This window comes from Berghia stephanieae, chromosome 9 (genome assembly GCF_034508935.2).
Source record: "Berghia stephanieae isolate SIO BIC M18660-M18661 chromosome 9, UCSD_Bste_1.3, whole genome shotgun sequence".
NCBI classification, from domain to species: Eukaryota; Metazoa; Mollusca; class Gastropoda; order Nudibranchia; family Aeolidiidae; genus Berghia; species Berghia stephanieae.
In genome coordinates this window covers 37,442,705-37,465,204 of record NC_088368.1, presented here as the reverse complement: position 1 = coordinate 37,465,204, position 22,500 = coordinate 37,442,705, and the positions used below count along the sequence as shown (strand labels likewise).

The window sequence follows — 22,500 nt, the reverse complement described above, 5'->3', positions numbered from 1 at the left end:
AATTGAATGTATTAACACATATAAAACGTGGGGTTACTGTCTATATACCTTATGGGGGAGAATAAGTAATATTTATTGAATTGCAAAAACGTCCACGGTCCTTTTATTTCTACATCCATTCCTGGGGGATCCTATTTATCCCGACGTAAACCGTTTTTAGACGATGGGTCACATATTTTATGGCCAGTTTTTCTTTACTTTATATTGAATCGATCGATTGAAATAACCCATAATTAACCTTGTAATAAATAAAAACATCAAAAAAAAAAAACAGCTTCAAAAAAGAACAAAATCCAAACATGGAACGTTTCGGGTACAAAACCCTTTTTCAACCAACAACAAGAACAAGAAAAAACATAAATTTATTATTAATTAAAAAAAAAAACAGATTGACGACTAAATATTTCGTACGTCCTCTGTGCCATTCCAAGATGTTTCTTCAACAGAGAAGATGTGCGAAATATTTAGTCGCCGATCCGGTTTCATTGTAGTGTAGTTATATTTTTATTTTTGTTGTTTTTGACTAAAGAAGGGTTTTGAACCCGAAACGTTCCGTGTTTGAAATTTTGGTTCTTTTTTTTTTTTTTGAGGCTGTTGTATTACTTTTCACAGATCACAGATTATCTTAAAGTTTTAAACCAGAGAAGTTGTCTTTCAAGTAGGTCTAAAGACTTCTTTGATGTTTGTGTTTAAGAATGTTTGGCAAATTGTGAATTATTTTAATCAATTCATAGTCAAAAATCTCAGACCTGAGTTAAGCTTTTATACGGACTAGATGAAAATAACTCGGTACTTAGCTTTTTTTTTCTGGGAATTCTGGATGTGTTCCTAACTCTCGAGTGCGCATTGGGAATAACAAAGATTAGGGTCGGGTTACTTTGTGCCCCGGACTGCCCTGGACTACCCCGGACTACACCGGACTACCCCGGACTACCCCGGACTGCCCCGGACTGCCCCGGACTACCCCGTACTGCCCCGGACAGCCCCGGACTACCCCGGACTGCACCGGACTGCCCCGGACTGCCCCAGACTACCCCGTACTGCCCGGGACTGCCCCAGACTACCCCGGACTGATCCGGACTGCCCTAGACTACCCCGGACTGCCCCGGACTGGCCCGGACTACCCCGTACTGCCTGGAGAGTGTTTTACTTTTGACGTTTATACTCTTTCAAGGAATGTTTTATATTTGAGAGACAAAATCGGGACGAGGGTAGAGAACAGAAACATTTGAATGCTTGAAGTGTGCGACACAACTTTATCAACTCAAGACATTACGAACACACACGCTGGCATATCCGACGGACGAACTGACAGTCAAGCATCAGTATAACAGTAAAAAGCGTCATAATAGACGGCACAGACACCGAAGGGGACAACCCAACTGAAACATAAAAGCTGTGGCGGCTCGTGTCTTTATAGAGTGGGCGGGTATTACTACCCCCCCCCCCCCTCAGCCACCCACTCCCCCCCCCTCAGCCACCCACTCCCCCCCCTCAGCCACCCCTCCCCCCCCCCACACCCCCAAAACCCACCAACCATGATAGGTACTATCTATGATGCCGATGGAAAGAGAACAGACGCACACAAAGAAACAACTCTTCTATTTTTTTTAACAATACATTTTCAGTTGGACAAATCTAGAAAAACGATTTTGTAAAGTTTGAAATAAAAAGTAATAAAACCATCTCTATAGAAATGTAGAGCCCAACACAGGTCACTAGATCTGGTGAAAAATTACTAGCGATGGTAACCACTGGGGAGACCGCATAACGTTATATTTACTTGTATATTTGCCCTCCCTCCCCGTAGAATTTGTATAATTGATATAAAGATATTTCGAATGGATGGTGATCAGGATATCAAGTTGAAAAACAGAACAATGAGCAACATTTTGGAGCAGTCCGGGGCTGTCCGGGGCACAAAGTGACCTTTCCGCAAAGTTTGTATTCCAAAAGGCAAGAGTAAGAAATCTTATATTCTAACCTTAAAAATCGATTCTGATTTTGTTTCATGTGAATAAAAGACATTTTTTCTAAAAAAAATTATTAATTGACCACTGCCTTTTTTAAGAATCTAATTTTCATGAATTTTAACGTTTGGCAATCTGACGTCACAAACTGTTATTGTAAACTTGACGTCATCATGAGTTGCTGGTTATGGGAAAAAAAAAAGGGGGGGGGGGGGTATCATATTATCATATTATCGTCAAAAGCCAGCATTTCACATTCCTTATCATTTTAACAATAATTTTTTTAAAAGTTATTTATCATTATTTTTATTTATTTCCTTTGGGGGGGGGGGGGGGTGGCATCTTTTAACCCTGGCATGATTTCGTTTTGATGTGATGTGTCACATGTGAAATAACTGTGGCGAGTGGGAAGGGGGGGGGGGGTGATCAAAATATTAAGCGTTTTTTCTTTCCGTGTTCAATAGAGTTCCATGCCCCCTTTTAAACTTGATACATACTAGGAACATCTGCGAGCTGCTCTGCTCACACATATTGCGTTTTCCTGCAATCTACATGCTCCATGTTTCAAAACTCTGCATCCAATTTTATACAAACCTCCAGTGCACATGTTGGGCTGTGCATTTTCGTGCAGACATAATAAAAACAAAGGTAAACCCTTTTATTATTGAATGGAATCACAATTATAGTTTAATGTGCCAGGTTTTTATCTTTGATTCGTGTCATTTAAGTTACAAAACCGTGAAAAATAATAGTTTTGTTACTGCACTTGATACCGCTCAGGTGGTCGCGATAGCTCAGTTGGTAAAGCACTCGCTTCACATCTAGGGGGCCGTGTTCGATTCCGGATGCAGTCGATATCTTTTTTTTGACCCCTCTGTCCGCCCAGCTGGTTTTGGATAGCTATTGCACACTGGGGGATGGTAATCTTAGTCTATCAGTAGATGAAGTAAAATGGCTTGTGTAGTTATAATATCTCATGGCACACATGAGTAAAATGTCTTCTAGACCAGTAAATTTGTTTATCTGTCGAAAATAAAATTGTGCTAGCGCCTCATATGCGTATTGCCTCGTACTCTATGCATTGCTGTTGGTTTGGGACATATTGTAAAACGCTTTGATAACATTTAGTGGCTACGCTCATTTTAAAAAAACCTGTTTTGTCCATTTGCTGTAAGATCCCATAACAATGTGTCAAATTGACTTCAACAGTCATGATGTCACTTCCCTCGTATTGTAACTTAGTAACTGGCTCTAACTATAGTAACAATGGCGGACGCCCTTATGAAATATTTCTCCGACGAGCATAAAAGTGTATCCAGAGGGAAAAAACCTTATAAATATGATAATGTTTTGACTTTAATACATTATGATCACATGACATATGAACAGTTCTCGCCATCATAAAGAACAAAAAGTACCAATTTTCTTTGTTTAGAACCACGCTGCTCGCCGTTGCTGGGCGACGTGACATCAGACTATTGAAATCAATTGGCGTTAACTCTAGATATGAGCCGTGGAATGATGGGAAGGCGACGATATCGTCTTCATTTGTTTATAATTACCTTACTTTTATTTGGGGAAATCTATGTCTGTATTACTATTGATTTGTCCCTGCCCCTCTGTCGCACTCTGAAGAAAATAAACACACACTGATTTAAAATTTTGGCCAGAAAACTCGTCCTTCAATTATCATTCGATTAAAATGACCCTCGTTTGGTAAAACCTCTCTTGGAGTCCTCGAAGTATTTTAAAAAGTCTCAGGTTTGATAGTTTTTGCCAAGGTGACGGTCATATTAACAAATCGATATGTGAAGGAAGAGTTTTCTGGCCAAATGTTCAAATACCTGTTTTTTACTATTACTACATAGTTGTGACTTTTCTATCTTTCTCAGTTATCGATGAAGTTACATGTGTATTTATTCTAGCTCAATCGATATATTATTGTGAGAAAATACCTCTCTGCCTAGATTTTAAGGGGAATATTTTTGTTTTTGTCATTACCCGAGGAAGGGTTTTGAGTCCGAAACGTTTCGTGTTTATTCGTTTCTGTGTTTTTCGAAACTGTTCTATTCATTTTTGACCATTACTTTTTATACAGTGTAACAACGACTTTGTTTGGTCGATATTTATCCTTAAATATTGTTGTCAACATTTTTGGGATTATTGCGGCTACGTTGAGATTGTTCATTATCAACTCTCAAATTTCTCAAATCTCGGATTCTTGAAAACATCATTGAAGTCCCAGGCTTGAAAGTTGTTATTATAATTGATCAACGTTTGAAGGATGACTTTTCAGGTCAAAATTTTTTAATTTTTTTTTTCTCAGAGTTGTCTATCGTATAGATATGATAAGGCCTTACAGAAATCTGGATGAGTGATAAATGACAGGAATATGAATGGATGTAGGTGAATGGAAATGAGCCACGAGTACAATTGGGATTTTTAGCTGTTAGAATTAATAAACCGTGGCATATTGAGTGAGTAGTTAACATCATTATCGGTTATTGTTGAAAACCATGTACACAATTGATGACATCCTACTACTACTACTACTACTACTACTACTACTACTACTACTACTACTACTACTACTTCTACTACTACTACTACTACTACTACTACTACTACTACTACTACTACTACTACTACTACTACTACTACTACTTCTACTACTACTACTACTTCTACTACTACTACTACTACTACTACTACTACTACTGCTACTACTACCACTGAAAGAGGGGAAATCGGTACCTTTCGTGCATGTAGCAAAGGCCATACCGCTGAGCCATGCTGCCATAATTATACTGTTTTGGGACGATTGTACACTAATGTCTGTAGAAATGTGTGTAGGTAGAAACTGACTGTGGGTACCACACTTCTCGGTCATTGACTTTTTCTGTCAACTCTTACTCGACAATCCTGTCCATTCTTTGATGTTATCCAGCCACATTTTCTTTTGTCTCCCTCTTCACCTTTGACCTTCCACCGTGCCTTGCATGACTGTCATGTGGGATTCCTTCTTATAACCATTACTATCAAACCCCATCACCGCCGCGAAAATATTTATTTTATATTGTCTTCTGGCACTTTTCTACTCACTTAATCTCTTGTTGTTACCAACATAAGTGCCTGCTCCACTCACTTTTCTTCTAGATTGCCTACGAAGACAACCACCGATATCAAAGGACGTAGTATGGAGATGCTTAATGCTTGGTGGTATTTGTGAGTGTTCAAAACAAGTAGACAAAGGAATACAAGGTGATAAAAACACACACGAAATGAGGCGAAGATGAAAGAATTATTCGTGGCCCTTGTTTGCTTTACTTTTATCTTTACGTCGTCTTCCATTAACTGTCTGCCATTTATACTGTAACATGGCCAAACTCTGAAATAGCACATTTTAAAATAGGCCAGAAAAGCTCGTCCTTCAAATATCGATCGATTAAAATGGCTACCACCGTGATAAAAAACTCCCAAACCTGAGACTTCAAGGTTTGAGAATTTTTATCATTTTAATCGATCGATATTTGAAGGGCGAGTTTTCTGGCTAAAATTTCGAAAATGTATATTTTTTTATATTGTCGGGTTGCTTTTAAAAGATATATTTTAGAGCAATTTATAGCAGTGTTATTGAGCTTGTCGCCGATTTATTTGTTATCCCAGCAGCAGGTTATAAGAACAAAGAATAATAAATCTGTAATGTTTTTATTTTTCTTTGACATTTGATGTTTAAGTCATACAGTGTAAGCGCATAAACGGGCGCACACTTTGTACAAAACATATTAGGATAATATGTGACCCGCTGCCTTGAACTGGTGTTGGTATGTCAAGATCAAATGGATGTCAACAAGTGAATGTCACATTTAAAAGATCAGAAATATGACATTTTGTGTACATGCACTTGTTAAATGGCCAGCTTGGCTGCCTGTTGAGAAAAGGATTAAATTCAAAGCTTGTGTTTTAGTGTATCGTTGTCTTGAAGGTACTGCCCCTTCCTGCCTTTCGGAACTAATTGAAAGATATTCAAAACTCCGCCCCTTACGTTCGGGCAGTGATTCCACAAAACTAGTTGTCCCTCGAATTCGGAAAAATGCTGGAATGAAATCCTTTTCTCATTTCGGACCCTCTATTTGGAACGCCTTACCGCAGAGCATTCGTGAAAAAGAATCTTTGTCTATTTTTAAACGTTCGCTTAAAACATATCTGTTTCGATTTTAGTATATGGTATGAGAAGCCAGATAGGTTTGGTTTGTGTTGTGTGTTGTGTGTTGTGTGTGTGTGTGTGTGTGTGTGTGTGCTTGTGTGTGTAAATGATTATGTTTTCAGCCTAAGTAATTTGTAATTTAAGCGCTTAGAGTCTGGTGTCTCGGAGTTATAGCGCTATATAAGTTTTCAGCATTATTATTATTATTATTATTATTATTATTATTATTATTATTATTATTATTATTATTATTATTATTATTATTATTATTATTATTATTATTTAGTTGATCCACATCCACTATCCACATCCACCGATCCACATCCACGATCCACATCCACGATCCACATCCACATCCACGATCCACATCCACGATCCACATCAACGATCCACATGCACCGATCCACATCCACCATCCACATCCACGATCCACCGATCCACATCCACATCCACCGATCCACATCCACATCCACCGATCCACATCCGCGATCCACATCCACGATCCACCGATCCACATCTACATCCACCGATCCACATCCACCGATCCACATCCATCGATCCACATCCACCGATCCACATCGACCGATCCACATCCACATCCACCGATCCACATCCACCGATCCACATCCACATCCACCGATCCACATCCACATCCACCGATCCACATCCACGATCCACCGATCCACATCCACATCCGCCGATCCACATCCACCGATCCGCCGATCCACATCCACGATCCACATCCACCGATCCACGATCCATATCCACCTATCCACTTCCACCGATCCACATCCACCGATCCACATCCACGTATCCACGGATCAACATCCACGATCCACATCCACCGATCCACATCCACCGATCCCCATACACTGATCCACGATCCATATCCACCGATCCACATCCACTGATCCACATCCACCGATCCCCATACACTGATCCACGATCCATATCCACCGATCCACATCCACTGATCCACATCCACCGATCCCCATACACCGATCCACATCCACGTATCCACGGATCAACATCGCAAATAGTAAAACCTGCCCGTGCAACATGTCACAACTTAGAGAAAACATTCAGATTGTCGCACATTAAAGTCGTTAGTGACATTATCAGCAACCTGCAAAGCTAAACGTAATTATTATCGGGTATCCAAAGGTACAATTTTATATAACCCTAGAAGTTAAGTATAGTTGAGTTATAAGCTTGCCATTTTTTCAGATTGCTGATAAAATATCTTTTTATATTTTAGCCATAAAACTTGTACTGCATTTATCCTTCGTTTTATACCACGCCAAATTTGTCTCAAATTCTCAAAGCCGATAATTAAAAGGGAGTCAATGACATCAGTGCGGCTATGTGGTCTAGTTGTATGACACTCGCTTTCGGATCGGGAGGTCCTGGTTTCGAGCCTCGCTCGGCGCATAGTTGAGTCCTTGCAGAAGGATCTTTACTCACATTCTCTTACCGTACTCAGGTGTAAAATGTGTACCTGACCGTTAACAGCGTTGTCTCTGTCCGAAAGAAAATTGTAACAGACGCCTAACAGTCGTCAGGTCCCGTCCTAAATGTTAAATGTTGCTGTTGGCCAGGGACCCATTGTAAAGCGCTTTGAGCACATTTAGTGGACGGTGCTCTATATAAAAGCTCAATTTAATTTAATCAATTTAACATCAGTTCAAAGGATTACGGATTTTAGAATTTTTGACAAATTATAAAAAGCCGTTTTTCAGTGTACTATAAATTTGGGTTGGCGAATTAACTCCATGTGTTGCAACAATACAGTACCTCAATTAATTGCCTTCCACTTCTATTCATACATTCCATTATAAGTTGTTTAACTCACTCAATACTAACACTGACTTTATCCGTAGTTTACCCCGGTTACTTTTACACCATGCCGATTTATTACATTTTTTCTGAGATAAATTATAGGCGTAGTATCAAAGCTAATATTTTTAATTTTTACATGTTAATGGTAGTTGAATAAAACTATTTACATGCTCATTTTAAATTCATTTTTTCCACTATTGAAAAGTAGCAAAAATCCCTATGACTTAGTGAGTTAACGTCTGGCATTTTGGGCTAATCTAGAATACTGATATGTACTTGAATGAAAAACGAGTCTTTTTTCAGATTTTGGCCGGGAAACCGTCCTTCAAATATCGATCCATTAAAATGACTCTCGTCTTGGACTAAAAATCTCTAACCTGGGAATTCCATGAAGCTTCCTTGAAGTACCAGGTTTGAGTTATAGACACGATGAGGGCAGTTTAAAATGATCGATATTTGAAGGGCGAATTTTCTGGCAAAAAAAATTTCAAATTTTATTTTTGGGTTTTTTTGTTGTTGTTTTTTGTTTTGTTTTGGGCGGGGGGGGGGGGGGGCTGATTACGACAGAATAGGTATATTCTTAGTCTTTGACGCCATCTGCTGTGGAAACCAATAAAATTAATATAAATAGTAGTCCATATATTATGAAACTACGGTCACGTGACTCAACCCCCCCCCCCCCCCAGATGGCTTGAAGGATGTTTTACAATGTTTGAACAAAGTACTTGTAACACATTTTCATATAGTGACTGATATGCACTTTGAAATCTGTACGTAGGGCTAAATTTTTAATTCAGAAAAGTGAGCGGAGCAGGCACTTATGTTGATAAAAATAAGAAATGAAGTGAGTAGGAAAGTGCCAGAAGACAACAGAGAATAAAAACGTCGCGGGGGCGATGGGGGCTCGAACCCGCGACCTTTCTGGTACGACAACCCCGCCTGGCCGAGAAGATCGTGACTACCTTGTGAGCTATCGTTTTCTAAGAAACTAAAGAAACATAATATTGTTACGGCAAAAAAGACACAGGTAACGTTTCGACAAGACAGGAGATTTATAACCGTTTTCCTATAAGGCTTGGGTGGGGAGGGGAGCTCACTCAATATTGTTTCTATTACCGTATATTATTGTTATGCACACTGTTTGTAAAGCTACTTCCCAAATTACACGCAAACTGTCGATTAAGCGTCGCCGAGTCCAAAGAATGACTCCCTGAACGTAGTCCTCTCTCTGAGACATTGACAGATCAAGGGAAGCCGCTGGTGAAAGATAAAAATCTGAAAACTGCCGTACTCTGGAAAAGAAACCCATATTTTAAAATTAGGCCAGAAATCTCGTCCTTCAAAATATTATCAATGATTTAAATGACCCTCATCTTGGCAAAAAACTCTAAAACCTGGGACTTCCATGAATTTTAAAATATGGGTTTTTCCAGAGTACGGAAAAAAAATCCAAAAAACTTGAGCTTTTATATAGCACAATATCCACTAAATGTGCTCAAAGCGCTTTACAAGGGGTCCCTGGTCAACAGCAACATTTAACATTTAGGAAGCGACATGACGCATGTTAGGCGATGTTACAATATTTTTTCGGACAGACACAACACTGTAAACGGCCAGGTACTCATTTTACACCTGAATACGGTGAGAGAATATGATTAAAGAGTCTTTTCCAAGGACTCAACTATGCGTCTAGCGAGGCTCGAACCCAGGACCTTCCGATCCGAAAGCGAGTGTCATACCACGACCACATAACCGCACAAAAGGTGTTTATAAAACAGTGCCAGAAACATTCGTTGGAGAAAAAAAGATGATCCAAAATCACATCTGCCTGCTTTGACGACTTGGGTTCAAACCACCTCGTGCCTACCGATTATCAGTTAAATATTAGATCTTGGATTTGATCCTTTGTCAAGACATGATGATTTTTTTGAGGATCATTTTCCCTTGTTTTTTTTTTTTGTTTTTTATTGCTTTGTCTGGTGGCACTGTTTCATACACACTTTGTATTTTTTTATTTTTTAGAATTTTACTTGAGAGAGTCCGCATCTGATGGTTATCCCTTAATTTTCTAAATTGTGGTCTTATGAACAGGCCCTAAGATACTAGGTTTGCAATCTGTGGACTAAAGGTTCGATTTTCTTTGTAATTGATACAAAGGTGAATCTTTTGAAGAAAAATCCCCCACCCAAACAAATCTTTTAAAATGAATCCTCATCATGCTCAGTACATGACCGATAGGTCATTAAGGCTAGTCACAACCTGACCTTGTCGTGAATTAGTTACTGCAGTCAGTGACAGATATTCTATTATTATGAGTTCATAAAGGAAGCCCAACAGGCAGCTTGTACCTTATCAATCAAATTTATGCTTCAAATTGACCTGTTTGGAAATTAATCGGCCCAAATGATATGGTATTGATTCGTGCCTGCTGTTGGGTGTTGAAACAAAAATTTAAAAAAGAAAAATAAGAGAACAAAATTTCCATTTATATAAATTTTTTTCTTAAAATCCGTTGTTGCCAAGATGGTCCCCGTGAGGTTTTGAAGCAATTTTGTCTCGTGATTTTCATAGATATTCACTCATGAAAGTCAATAGCACAATAAAACATGACAATACAGCAAACAAAATAATATCTTTGTCTAGAATTCTATACATAGAACGAAGATGACGTCACTCAGGTCTTTGTTATTGTTTTTTTTTTTTTTTGTTTTGTTTTTTTTTGCCATCCGCGAGTATGAGTAATTCACACTTAACTATAAACGTTCATGGTTACACATAGTTTTGTGTGTTGATCTTTTATACTTTCGGATGGCAATATTGTGGGCTTCTTAGCCAAGCGCATACTATCTATAGCTGTTTGAAAATGTAATGTGAATATACGACCTGTCGCATCCAATCGGTTTTATGCCTAAGATATTAATAATGGCAATAGTCAGGGTTATCCGACTTGGAATGAGCTCGATAGTGTGGTTTGGGGAAGATGAATATTATCGTCTCTATGTATGGAAAAATTAACATTTCATATTTGTGTTCCGTCTTCGCGAAGTCCCAGGTTTGAGAGTTTTTGCCAAAATGGAAGACATTTTAATCAATTGATCTTTGAAGGAGGAGTTTTCTGGTCAAAGTTTTAACTATTTATATTTTTCAAAGTCCGTTCATGTTGACCAGGGATTCCTTTTAAAGCGATTTCAGTGGAATTTGCTCTTTGTCAAAGCTCAAGATTTCTTTCTCATCTTGTAATCCAAGCCACTCAGAACCCCCTCACTTTTTTTATACAAACCCCTACGGCCATCCGATTGGGTTAACATAAATTCAAATAGTAATGATGTTAATGAATGATGATGATGATGATGATGATGATGATGATGATGATGATGATGATGATACTACTACTACTACTACTACTACTACTACTACTACTACTATATTATGATGATGATGATGATGCTGATGATGATGATGATGATGATGATGATGATGATGATGATGATGATGATGATGATGATGATGATGATGATGATGATAATAATAATAATAATGATAATGGGCCAGAATTTCTCATTCATGCAGTCCAAGTCTTCTAGAAAACACCAACTTCTTATCCAAACACTGTAACACTATTCATCACCGCCTACAGCCTGTAGAATTGCTAGACATCAGACGAGAGCAGGAACTAAATTCGTGTGACAATGAACGAGACTCGGGCCAGTGTGAAATCGTCTGGATCTAAATTGATTTAGTGCTCAACTAGAGGTGATCGGTTGTGGGGGGTGTGCGTCGGATAGGGGGGGGGGAGGCGGAGTTTAGGGATGGTGGTGGATGGTGGATGATTAAAATATTTGGCGCTTAAATGCGTAGCATGGGTTTGGGATGGGAGAAATAACAAGATAGATAATTAGATACATAGAGAGAGAGAGATATAGATTGAGAGAGAGAGAGAGAGAGAGGGAGATAGAGAGGGAGAGAGAGAGAGAGTGAGAGAGAGAGAGAGAGAGAGAGAAAGAGGGATTGGGGGAAAGGGATGATAGGGAGGGGGGGGGAGAAAGAGAGAAAGGCGAAATGGAGAAAGAGGGAGAGAGAGAAAGAGAGAGAAACACACACACACACACACACACACACAGAGAGAGAGAGAGAGAGAGAGAGAGAGAGAGAGAGAGCGAGCGAGAGAACGAGCTATGATGATGAATGAACGAATGAATGAATAAGTAGAGAATTATAACAATTTCATGAGATAGGAGATGATGAATGGTACGTTACAAATTATTGTGCCTTCCCGTGTCTTGTCTGGAACCGACCTAATTCCATTTCAAAGAAATCAAGAATATCCATTCACTGTTATTATGGTTGTCGGGATAGCTCAGTGGTTAGAGCACTCACTTCACACGAAAATGTACGAGGATCCGTCCCGTATGAAGTCGAGATTTTTTTAATTCCGAGCCCCTGTTCATCAAACAGTGAATGGATAGCATGGTCTGTTAATAAATATATTGTAAAATAAGTTGCTATAAGTCTATTGAAAAGTACTTTGCGATAGGCTCGACGTGAAACTTCTGAGCTGATAGAAGCTCTGGACTTTTTCGATCATCATCATATCTTGTCGCGCCAGTGAGTCCACCAGTCCCGGGCAGTCTGGTTGCATTCCTTCAGGTCAGCATTGGTGCAGTGAGGTCCCAGCGAGCATTCGGACAGGATGTGGTCCATGGTCTGTCTGGGTGACCGAATGGGCATTCAGTGCCCGGTGAGATTTTCCAATTAAAGAGGTTGGTGGCGGTGTTTCCCACCTTTGCTCTAGCTCTGTTCAACGCCACCCAGTCTTTTCTCTTGAGGTCTGTGCCTGCTGGGAGCTTTTCTGTTGGGGGCTGGAGGGCATCGTTTGCTCTCTTGTCCCATTCTACCCATTTGTCCAGGCGGAAGAATGCTGAGTGGTCTGGGTGAAGGCTCTCTATTGTAAATATCATCCAGTCACTTCTCGAAAACAGGCGCTTCTTTGTTGAAATGGATGGCCGGAAGAGCAGGTGGCGCACCCAGAAGAATGGTCTTCCCCAAGGATCAGTGCTGGCTCCAACACTTTTCAACATATATACAAATGATCAGCCTGAGTTCCCAAATATCCGCCGATTCATATATGCTGATGACCTATGCCTCGCAACACAGGATGTGTCCTTCCAACCAATCGAGATCAGACTGACAAATGCCCTAGACACCCTTACAAAATACTACACTAAAAACTCGCTGAACGCCAACCCGGGGAAAACACAAGTGTGTGCATTTCACCTCAACAACCACCAAGCCCACAAAAAACTTAACATCAAGTGGAATGGCCAGACATTAGAGTACAACTACCACCCAGTGTACCTCGGAGTGACGCTTGATCGGACTCTGTCCTTCAGAGAACACGTGAGGAAGACCAAGGCAAAAGTGTCCACGCGTAATTGCCCTCCTTGGAAAGCTGGCAAACATGAACTGGGGAACTGACCCTAAAACTCTAAGGACCACAGCATTGGCCTCAGCTACTCAACTGCGGAGTACTGCTCAGCAGTATGGGCCCGATCATGCCATGCCTCCAAGCTAGACCCCGAGCTCAACAACGCCTGCCGGATCGTAACGGGCCAGCTGAGAGCAACACCATTACCACTGGTCTACCGTGCAGCAGGAATAGCCCCACCACACATCCGGAGGGAAACTCATGCCCAAATACAAAAATACAAACAGGAAATGGACCAGAGAAACCCCGTTCATGACCGCAATTGCCCCAAAAGCAGGCTCAAATCAAGGAAAAGCTTCCTCACTTTTTCGATAGGCCAGCGTAATACCCAGCAGGCTTTTGTCACTTTTTCAACGTTACATAAAAAAAACAAAACAAGAAAGGAACAGCAGTTTAATGTGTAATGTGTTCAGCGCTGGAAGGCTGCTTTTCACAGAGCTCTTAAAATTACTTCATTTTACGGCTGTTTTAAGTGTTATTTCTATACAGGACGAATTTTATTTCATATTCAGAGGATTTCGTATGAATTTGTGCTGCTTTTGAGGAAAATTCGTGGATTTTAAACAATTAATTTAGCAATACTTTAAAGTTTTATAAAATTTTTGCAAGGATTTTATCATCTATTAAGACCATTGTTGTTGACGTTTTACGATTTTAAGGAAAAAACAGTGAGCTATTTTAATCTTATTACAACGGTCGACGATGAACACCGAGAATGACAACACCTAATTATTGTTATAACTTTTCACCCCAACACCTACGTACAATACGACACACAATTAATAATACACCGAATTTAGAAATAGTGAACCTTTTGAGATCTATTAATTATTCAAGGCATACAGAAAAATAACAAAAAGAGGAAATAAAGGTGGAAGGAAACAAAAACAAAAACAAATAGAAGCCAAAGAAAACATCAAAAACAACTCGGTCAAATTAAAATGCAATAATTTAAATTCTACTAATAACAATCTAAAAATTCTAACAGTGTACTGTCGCAGCATTGTACACAAAAGAGCTGAATTCTGTGCACTCTTTGAACAACATGAACCAGACATTGTCTGTGGACAAGAGTCCTGGCTAAATGACAATATTAAGTCATGTGAAATCTTCCCCAAACAATACGAGGTATTCCGAAATGACAGAAAACTACTTAGAGAAGAGGCAGAAGATGAAGGAAGTGAAAATGAAGACGATGAGACCAGGTGACCGGGAGGTGGAGTATTCATACTCGTTGATAGAAAGCTCACAGGTTGTGAGCAAACAAAGTTCAAAACGGACTGTGAGATAATTTGGGTAAGCGTTAAAATCGAAGGCCATAAAAACATCCTTGTTGGATCGTTCTACATGCCCTATCGAAATGAAACTGACATCGTAGAACTGCAAAAATCGCTTGCAATAATCAACTCAGAAAAAAACACCAAATCAAATGATTCTAACAGGAGACTTTAACTGTCCTGATATAAACTGGGACGGTTTAAAAACGTTATCTGTCTGTCCACAACGTGCAATACAACACAGCCTCATCGACATTACAGCAGGAGCGCACCTCACATAAATTCACGAAGAATGCACAGTATTTCAGATCTTGTTTTCGTATCCAATCCATCACTGATCCATTCAACAACATCACAACCAGGAATATCAGATCATGCCTGCGTTGTTACTGAAACCACACTAAACCCCAATTATATGAACCAACCCCCCAAAACACGATACCTTTTCAAAAAGGCCAACTGGGCCGCACTACGAAAACGAATCGAGGGACTGTCATCAGAGATCACAGAACAGCGCAAAAACGGTATGGATGTAAATGAAATGTGGAGCCATTTTCAGTCCTGCCTACTCAGTGCAATCAAGGAGTCAATTCCCCAAAAAGTACATAAAAATACAAGAACGCCGCCGTGGATGAAGAGGAAAATACGAGCATTCAAGCGGGCTAAACTGAGCGGAACCTGGGGTACATACAAATCGTTGCAGCGTCAAAGTAGGCGTAAAATAAGGCAAGCAGAAACAAACAATACCAAGCCATTTTGGAACTACATAAAAAGCAAGAAAAACGATTCCATTGGTGTAGCCCCATTGAAAGAAAATGAAACCCTGTACATTAAGGGGAAGGATAAAGCAACGATCCTCTTGGATCAATTTTAAATCTGTCTTTACCCCCCATGATCCACACGATACAACCACCCCACCGACATCACATAGGTGTGACCAATCTCTTACTAATATCAACATAAACATCTCAGGAGTTGATAAGTTGCTGAAAAACGTCGATCCATCTAAGTCGTCAGGTCCAGATAACATCCCCAACACAGTACTAAAGGAGTGTGCTGAGAGTTTGGCCCCCTCATTATGCATAATTTTCCAAAAATCGGTCGACACCGGGATTCTCCCTAATGACTGGCTGAAGGCAAACATCGCACCTGTATTCAAAAAAGGCAACAAAAATAAAGCAGAGAACTACCGTCCAATCTCACTGACTCTGTAATATCCAAACTATTAGAACATGTAATCTGAAAGAACATGATGAACCACTTTGAGAACAATGACATCCTAACTGACCTGAACCACGGGTTTCGCAAAGGATACTCATGTGAAAGCCAACTCCTAATAACTGTAAACGACCTGTTGAGACTCCAGAATGCCAACACTCAGGCAGACATCGGCATCCTCGAGTTTTCCAAAGCATTTGATACTGTGCCCCACCAAAAACTCCTGCAGAAACTAGAAAATTACGGAATTCGTGGCTCTTTACACACATGGCTTTGTAATTTCCTCACAAAACGTACCATGAAAGTAGTCCTAGACGGCACGTCATCGGATGAATGTCCAGTCATATCAGGAGTACCACAGGGAACGGTGCTAGGACCCATTCTATTTCTTTGTTTCATCAATGACCTACCTCTACGAGTAAAATCTCAGATTAGGTTATTCGCCGATGACTGTCTAATATACCGACCAATTAAATCTGCAAATGATCAAAAATTGCTACAAGAGGACTTGAATAGTCTCGAACAGTGGGCTAATGATTGGGGAATGAAATTTAACGCAAACAAATGCTACATCCTCAGCACAGCTAAAAAGTACAATGAGACCTACAAGTTAAACAACAGCGTCCTGAAACAAGTCGACGATAACCCATACCTTGGCATCACCTTCTCAAAGGACTTGAAATGGGGGAAACACATTAACAAAATAACCCAAAAGGCAAGCTGCACCCTCGCGTTTCTCCGCCGAAATCTTAGCCACACCCCAACGTCATGCAAACAAAACGCCTACCTCACACTTGTGAGATCACAATTGGAATACGGAGCAGTTGCCTGGGACCCCTACCTGAAAGAGGATATTCAAAAACTTGAGAGAGTCCAGAGACAAGGCGCCCGGTTCATAACTGGGAACTATAAGAGCAGAATCCCAGGTTGCATGACAAAAATGTTAGAAGAATGAAATCTCATCAGCCTCCAACAAAGAAGAAAAGAAACCCGTCTGTCATTCATGTTCAAGATAATAACAGATCAAATACCATCAATAAAGGCAGACTCCTTATTCACGCCACGATCAAACAAAAGAAAAATCCGAGCACTCACATTCGCCAACCACATAACCGAAAACCCCAAATGAGGACGCCGCTGAAATACAACCAGACAATTGGTTTCTTCAGCGCCAACCATACAGATACAGATACAGCAAAAAGAATGGAGCTTTTATATGGCGCACACTATTCACTTATCATGCTCAAGGTCCCTAGACAACAGCTACACTTAACAAGTAGGACGAGACATGACACCTGTTAACCGATATTACAAATTTTATTTTTTTAAATATTCCGACAGATACAACGGTGTTAACGGCCAGGTGTTCATTTTACATCTGGGGACGGTGTGAGAATGTCAGGAAGGAGCCTTTTCCAAGGACTCATCTATGCGCCGCTCAAAGCGGAACTCGAATCCTGGACCTTCCGATCAGAAGGCGAGTGTCATGCCACGAGACCACATAGCCGCACTGATATAAATTCTGGTTCAATAAGTCTTATGGCACTGAAAGATTACTTAAAAAATAAAATAGTGTGGGACTGTAATTATGTGACCTGTCTCGTCATTGTGGTAATGCGTGGTCTCCTCGGATCGGAAGATCTCGGGTTCGATCCTCGTTCGGCGCATAATTAAGTCCTTGGGAAAAGGCTATTTACTCATATGATCTCACCGTACTCAGGTGTATAATGGCCGTTAACAGCGTTGTCTCTGTCAAAAAAAAAATTGTAATATCGCCTAAAAAGCGTCATGTCCCGTCCTACATGTTATTTGTTGATGTTGGCCAGAGACACCGTGTAAAGCGCTTTGAGCACGTTTAGTGGATATTGCCCTATATATAAGCTAAAAAAAACGTAGATGAGATAAATTGAATTTAAAGTCAACGTTATTCGAATTGTGGAGAAAAAAACGTGTTCTTTTCTAAAATTTTGAAGTCATTAAAATAAACTAAAACTGTATTTTTGTCCTTTTTGCACTTTGATCAGGCTTGCCATGGTATTTATTCTTGGTTTCAAAGAAAGGTTCGGTATAGGGTAATCTATGGTACTGTAGAAACACTCCTAATTCAATTCGTGGTATTTATAGTCGGTGTTAAAGAACGATTGGGTTATCCTACATTAAAATAATAATGATATTAATGGTCATGATGATGATGATGATGATGATGATGATGATGATGATGATGATGATGATAATAATAATAATAATAATAATAATAATAATAATAATAATAAAAATATAATAATAATAATAATAAATAATATAATAATAATAATAATAATAATAATAATAATAATAATAATAATAATAATAATAATAATAATAATAATAATAATAATAATAATAATATAATAATAATAATAATAATAATATAAAAATAATAATAATAATAATAATAATAACCACAACAAGAAAATTCCAAATATTATTCAAAGAATTGTTTACTATAATAACCATCTTTTACTTAAAGACCGTGTAATATGTATATATGTATATATATGTTTATATATATATATATATATATTTTATAATATATATATATATAAATATATATAAATTATATTAGAAAAGAGAAGAGAGAAGTGAGGAGAGAGAGAGAGAGAGAGAGAGAGAGAGAAGAGAGAGAGAGAGAGAGCAGAGCAGAGAGAGAGTGAGAGCAAGGCACAGAGAGAGAGAGAGAGAGAAAATGGGGGGGGGGGGTGTCATTATGTTACAGTATGAAACAGACTTACGGAAGTGTCTGAAAGTGAAAGAAGAATGAAACATAAACATGCTAAAGGAAGGGCTCCCGGAGGTGGCGAGCGGGGGGGGGGGGGGTGAGGGGTCAGACATTCGGTATTCCTTCAGGCCTTGCCACTTATCTGTGACAAGGACCAGATCACTTAAATGAAATGTCGATCTAAGTAAGAATTCTTTCGTGTTTCTTTGTCTCTGAGGATATTTGGAAAGAATGCTTCACAAACATGTTTTTGCATAGCTTTACATTTATGTGGCCATGTGGCCAAGTGGTATGAATCTCAGGTTGCCACCTGTAAGTCAAGGGTTCGAATCTAGCTGGCGGCAGCGCATCAAGGTTCACATATATGTTTTTTGCAAAGCTTTACACCTGTGACTCAATGCCAAAAAAAACCCTGAATTATTATTATGCTGGATTGAATAACATGATTAAAAAATGAGTTTATATATAGCGTAATATCCACTAAACGTGCTCAACGCGCTTTACAAGGATTCCCTGACCAACAACAACTCACGGGACATGACGCCTGTTAGGCGATATTACCATTTATTTCGGACAGAGACAACGCTGTTAACGGACAGGCTCGAACCCAGGACCTTCCGATCCGAAAGCGAGTGTCATAACACAAGACCACAAGACCCATAAAAAACTGATTTGGTGGCGATTTTTATAAAAATGTGAAAAAAGTTTGTAGGGAATAGTGCAAGACAAAGCAAGAAAGAAAAATACAAAGAAAAAGAACCATCCCGAAAAAAGAGTCTTTCTCGGCTGGAGATCGAACCTCAGACCTCGTGATTAGCGGTCAGACCATTTACTCTATATAGGTTAACCGATGTTTGAGACGTATTTAATGCCATCTTCACAATGTTGCGTATTGTATTTTATGTTGTGAGCTCTGGCTTGCTTCATAAAATAATAATAATACTCAAACATTGAACACCAGAGGACGGGACGAAAATATTAGAGAAGTTTCATTTTTTTGTTTATTTGGAAAAACACCTAATTTGACGTTAGTGATTTTGATGAATCTTTGCCTTCAAAGCATTTAATCCCATAGAGCCGTAGTTTAAGTCGGTTTCTATAGTGTGAACTGGACAATAGCAATTGATTGCTATCCTTTGGATAGAACGCTAGTCTTTCGCAAAGTACTTTCCGCCAGATCCAACAGACCCAGCTATTCATTTACTGCTGGGTAGACAGGATAATCGTGAAAAAATCTCGACTGCCCCCGGATCGATCTCGGTCCCTTTGCGTCTGAACGAATGCTCTCCCAACTGAGCTATGGAGATCCCTGTTCTCTTGAATACAAAAGATATTCTTGACGTGATTTTTGACTATTTTGATTTTAACATTAATATAAACATGTTTGACATCTATTTCAACCCGACATAATATAATACTGTTTGAGGCGGTAGGTCACATTTGCATAGCCTTTTAGTCCAGTGGAATGAAATTCTGTTTACAATCTATAGGTTTTGTGTTCGAATCCAGCTGTGGGTGGCGCAAACTGCAACAGATCCACGATGGTCAAGAAGAAATAGAAAAATCCCCTCTGTTATGATTCACTACATTATTAATGCTGTTATGAGGTTAACGCACTTTAACCCTAACACCGACTATATTCGTTGCTTACCCGGGTTACTTTTACCCCATGCCCATTTATTAATTTTTTTCTGAGACAATTATAGGCGTAGTATCATGTTTACATGTTTATGGTAGTTAAATAAAACTATCTATGCACATGCTCATTTTAAATGCATTTTTTTTTCCAATTTTGAAAAGTAGCAAAATTCTCTAGGATAATAGGTTAAAGGTCAAAAATATTCATCAAATACTGTAGATCGACGTAAACAAAGGAAGAGTCTACGAATAGCTGTAAAATGCGCAGTTAGAGTATTCGAAATAGAAGAAAGCTAACCCCGTGTTCTTGTGATAATCATAATGTTATCGTCCCATAACATGCCAAGTGTAATCTCTTTGAGACACACATCTAAGGAGTGTTTTGGCAATGATTCTGTTTTCTTGATACTGATCGTAATAATTAAAATGAATATAACATATTCTAGTAAGAACCAAAAAAAAAAAACCAGCAACACAGACACGGAACGTTTCAGGATCAAACCCTTCTCCAGTCAACAACAAAATCAATAAAACCATTAACCCTCTCCTTACCAACCATAGGAAATGCTTCACATTCGTCACGATACACCCGACAATTTTCTCATTCTGATTTCTCTTGTACGTCACAAAATGTAAAAAAAATGCTTTGATTACAGTTATTAATATTAAACACTGTGTTGTAGACACCATTTTGCTGAACAACATTCTGTATAGAATGCACTTGTTACTTTTTTGTTTGATTAGGAAAACTCTATTTTGTGCTGGGTGTGTGTGAATTTTCGAAGGATTCTAAAAATAGCTGGAAGGAGAGAGTTAATCTATCTCTTACAATCCAGACAGAGGCAGATTTGTCGGCTAGTAATTTAATAATGAAATCATATTTTGGCTGAAGAAGGATTTTGAGACCGAAACGCTTCGTGTTTTGTATTTTTTTAAAATCTAAGCTGTCATATTCTTTTTATTTTTTGTAATCAACTTTCTCCGGTCCACAACATCGAGCAGTTTAAAAACATTTAGACGGAATAAATTGATTAGAATATAAACATTGGAAGAATAATGAATAACTTTCAGAATACAAGTCTTGGAGGTAAGACATGCAACCTGCCTTACCTAAGGACTCAGCGTCTGAATCGGAGATTGTGAATAGCGTCACCATTCGGTCACTGACATGCCAAATTTGCTGGAGACACGTCAAGACATGGCCATCCTCGAACTATCTTCAAGTTGTCAAATTGTCAATTATATAAGGACTACTGTCTGACGCTATAAATTGAATAAATAACAATGTAAAATTGAATGTAAGCTTCAATTTAATTACGGAAACAAATAGAATGAGCGTTTCGGGTTTCCCCTTTATCAACAAACAGGATGATCATCCTACTTGTATTCATGAATACTTCTGAACAAAAGAGGCAAAAAATTCTCAAAATCACATTTTTCTCTGATTTTTTCAGAGCAAGCATTTTGAAAATTGGTACTAGTCTACATGAATCAGCAGACAACTTGTTTTCTTGCACAAGTTAGATGCCGGGAAAAAGAGCGGGAGGTCACGAGATAAGAAAGGTCAATATTTTTTCACCTCGTATTATGTCAGATTGGCGTTAGATATTTCACGAGGAGATCGAAATGTTGTACATAGTGTTTTCTTCATGTTTATTGGTGATATTTGACTTCTATTAAAGGTGTTTTTACTAAATAATTACGAATATGTTAGAACTTTTTAGATTATTGTTCCGTTCAAATATAAAAATACTAGATCTTGGTCTATTTACTAAAATAATTCTGGCCGTATTCATGTATTCATGAATACATTTGATCCGGGACGCAGGTTGCCGACACCTGCTATTAACCCTCTTCCGCACTAGGACAGGACTGTCCCGGGACAGTCCTGTCCCAAATCTGTAACATATAGAATTTAGAGAAATCTTCCTCACCTATTGGGACGGGACAAAACAGTCCCGTTGTGTCCCAAGCCATTGTGAAATGCTACAAAATCAACGGGACAGGACTGTCCCAGTCCCGTGTTCATATCGTTTGTGATAGTAGAAAAATATAGCAGACTTCCGCACTAGGACAAAAAAGTCCCAGACTTGGCGGCGCCGTGTCAA

General features: G+C 39.1%; 1 protein-coding gene across 2 annotated transcripts in view; it reads left to right on the top strand.

The window, feature by feature from the left end:
- Positions 1-22,500, top strand: part of LOC144980173 (DBH-like monooxygenase protein 1) — a 78,324-nt gene that overhangs the window by 21,915 nt on the left and 33,909 nt on the right. Inside the window, exon 2 of one of the 2 annotated variants that reach the window (XM_078927747.1) lies at positions 21,847-21,911. The exons of the other annotated variant lie outside the window; for it this stretch is intronic. The gene's annotated coding sequence lies outside the window, so the exon portion shown is untranslated. The remainder of the gene's footprint in view (positions 1-21,846; positions 21,912-22,500) is intronic. 2 annotated transcript variants of the gene reach the window in all.